Here is a 4,022-nt window from a genome sequence, read left to right as displayed (position 1 = left end):
CATGATGTTACCTAATACAATCAAACATAGTTAGTTTAGTAAGTACAGTCAATTAAAGTACTCCAACACCCCTTTGCTAACTGAAACATAGTATCTCCCGGAACCTTTAAAATGGGGCTTGATTCACTGGGTACTCTTTTAGCCTGAACACTCTGGAGAGGAGACAACAGAGGTAAGTTACTTGAACACAAACTTTATTATTGTACAAACAGCAACTGTTAACCTGCATTCAATTAATCCGGCAAAGACTATACCTACTGCACATGTGTAGGTAACCAAACTAGCAACTGAGTACATGTGTTTCTCTTGACAGGGCTGGCCTCCAATCAACACCAGCTGCAACCTTCACAAAACTGTTAATATTTTCCAATAAACATTCAAAACTGTTGTGCCTCATTTTATTTACCTGTAACATAATGAGATACAATGTACTAATGCTGAAAAATATTAGTGTTGAAGAGGACCTTCATTACACCAACCCATTGACAAAATAAGAGTAATTAACTTACAATTGGCAGAAAACCGTTATTGTAGCATGTGAAATCAATGGTTGCGGGTTTAATTTCTCACTTGCAAAGACAATAGACTCGTTCCAGATGAGCTAGATCTGTGCAGAATCGATCACCGGCGATCGGCGGCCAACGCATGCCGGTTAGATTTGTGTCTGACTTGATCCCGACTTGCTCTGATGTCATGCACACGTGGGCAACGATAATCTCATGAGACCAAGGCGGCCGCAGTTCTGAGACGCAGGTAGCGCAGTTGCTTTTCACCCACCGCAAGAGCCAGGCGGACCCAGTGCATGCTGGGAAACGCCGGCCTCTCAGCTGATCAAACAGCTGATTGGTTCAGAATTGACTCAACATGACGTTTTTATATAAATTTTTTATTGATTTTGAATCTGAGGGATTTTAACTGTGATTTGTCTGATTTAAAACCTTATTCTGTACAGAACACATGTTGTGAGGCTGATAGTTACGTTTAGAAGTCAGAGACTAAATCTGTTCGATTACAGATCATCGGCAGTTTATTAAAATCAGCAACAGATCACATGTAGAGAATTTTGACAGCTACCCGGTCATAATAAAATCAACTGGAGACTGTAGGAGCTGATATATGGGTCTGATAACATTAAGTCTGAATCGGACGACTGTTTGTGTCACTTCCTGTTCAGCCTGAATGCTGCTGGAATCGGCTGGACAACTGTCAGACTTGAGAGCGGACTTTTGTCACTGCCCCCCCCCGCTGCTGCCGCCTGCTCTCGTCTACTTTACAGGCGAGGCGCAGTTCATCTCGAATGAGCCTAATGACAATTAAAGCTGCAAATAGCGTTGGGCAAGCCCTCGCACCTCTGCGTGCGGCGGACGCCGCTACTTGCCACTGTGCATTTGCGCGGCAGTCAGACACTGTCACCAATGAAAAGGGAACTCCCTGCTAAGTTCAATGATACCTCACACAAGACTCTACATCTAACAGTTATAATATAATAGCTGTGGAAGGGGCGTGGCTAAAGCATAGGGGCGGGCCAAACCATGACCAATGAAAACGGAACTCGATACCTCACACAATAGTGTACACAAAATGGGTCATTAGTTATTAAAGGGGGCCTGGCTTTAGCATATGGCGTGGGGCAAATTGTCACCAATGAAAAGGGAACTCTATGCTAAGTTCAATGATACCTCACACAAGACTCTACATTAAATGGGTAATTAGTTATGAAAAGGGGCGTAGGTAATTTCATAGGGGGTGGGTCAAACCATTAATCAGAAAGTAACTCTGAGTTCATTAATACCTCACACAAGGGTCTACCGTAAACGGTTCAAAGGTTTTGAAAGGGGGCGTGGCCTGAGTAAGTGGGCGTGATTAAAGTATAGGGGGCGGCTCAGTATCACATGTAGACCACACATAAGTTTCATGGGGTGGTGATGGCGCAGTGGATATGACACATACCTTTGGTGCGGGAGATCCGGGTTTGATTCCCACTGCGATACATCAACCAATGTGTCCCTGAGCAAGACACTTAACCCCTAGTTGCTCCAGAGGCGTGTGACCTCTGACATATATAGCGATTGTAAGTCGCTTTGGATAAACACGTCAGCTAAATGACATGTAAATCGGATGATGTTTGTCACATAAGGCTGATTTCAAGCAGATGTGACAATGTACACTGTAGTTACAGCCACTTTCTCGTCCATTGCTAAACACTCAAAATGGCTGCCACGCCCACAAAAGTTTTTCTTTTAATAACTTTTCATCTTTAAGGTGTTGAGATGGTACAGACCAAATTTGAAGTCCATCGGATAAAATCTCTAGGAGGAATTCTTTAAAGTATAGCACCTTGACTTTTAGGCCTACTTCCAGTTGCCACTAGGGGGTGCTATGACTTTGAGCCAATATCGGCCTGTAGATGTCATCAGGGACTCTTATGAATCCTGAAAAGTTTCGAGCCAATTGGACAATGTACACTCAAGTTACACCCACTTCCTGTTTCGATGGCAAAACGCACAAAATGGCTGCCCCGCCACGGACATGCCCTATGGCAAAGTTTTTCTTTTAATAACTTTTCATCTTTAACGTCTTATGATGGCACAGACCAAATTTGAAGTTGATCGGATGTAATCTCTAGGAGGAGTTCGTTAAAGTACAACATGTGGAAATTGCCAAAATTGCACTAAATTCGAATTTGAATTCAAAATGGCAGACTTCCTGTTGGGTTTAGGGTATGGCTCCAATGATGTTTTTTGTCTTGGCATGCTTCATATGTGTACCAAGTTTTGTGAGTCTACGTTAAAAGCACTGCAGGGGCTCAATTTTTTTTACTTTGTAGGGGGCACTAGCGAGCCATTGTTATGCGCCTATTCCCAAAACCCTTAAAATACGTACATTTTCACCAGACTTGATGCGACCACCAATTTTGGTTGGATGTTGGTTTGCCGGACGAAGGGATAATAATTCCTTCAGTTTCAATAGGGCCTTTGCTGCTGTCGGCGTTCGGGCCCTAATTATGTAGATTTAGAATCAAGAATCACAATTCTTGTGTTTTGAAAATTGGAACCTTTTCAAAATACTGCAATAAAATTGATTAATCTAAAAGCCCTATTTGTTGTCACATAGCTGTTTTACTGCTATGTCACATAGCAGTAAAACAGATTATGATGATATCCACTGCATTCCTTTTTTGCTGAATGTGACAATGACGATGAAGGTCTGTTTTAAACAAGTGTAAATGGTGCAGAGAAAATATGATGTGTAGAGAACGTAAGTGCTGTTTCATCCTCTCACCTCAAAAACATTATTTTCACAATTCTTATTTCAAACTCATCCACAGCACAATTTGCCACATCTGACATTTTGCATTTGGATCAACAATTCATCCATTATCATGCCTGACGAATTAACTCACAACATGGTGCTCCTTACATTTACTCAACCTGATTAATTTACACAAGGATGTGTTATATAACAGTATGTTAGTCTGAATGCCACATATGATAAAGCTATTAAAGTTTTCACTGCTTTGTTTTCATAAATTCATTAACTGTTACATGAAGATGGTATATCATTTCACCCAATATTGTGTTCATGGCATTTAGCAGCTAAGCAATCAAAAGGAGTTCAACCGTGAATGCTGTATTGCAGCGACTTCTTTGTGTGGCGCCCTAGTCTCGCTTTGCCAGACCCTTCTCCAAAGCGCGCTGAAGGAGGGTCTGGCTACTCCACACAGCATTTGGGGATGGGAGGAAAACGTGTTCTGGTTTAATGCCATTTCTTTAAGCCAATCAGAATTGTCATGGGCGGTGCTAAACTCCGCACAGTCGCTGCAAAATAGTTGTGCGAGAGAAAACTCAGATTGGACAGATAGTCAAGCTAGTTGTCTAAATTTACCATGCATAGATCTGAGGAGCAGTCAACAATAGACAGAAGGAAACGGAAAATACATGCATCCGGTGGAATTTCCTGCAGCACCGGAGCAATCCCGGAAGTGGAACGTGAAGGATATAGACTAGTCGCGCCCTAACCCT

Source organism: Perca flavescens, chromosome 2, assembly GCF_004354835.1.
Source record: "Perca flavescens isolate YP-PL-M2 chromosome 2, PFLA_1.0, whole genome shotgun sequence".
NCBI lineage: Eukaryota > Metazoa > Chordata > Actinopteri > Perciformes > Percidae > Perca > Perca flavescens.
Note: the sequence above shows the minus strand (reverse complement) of the source record.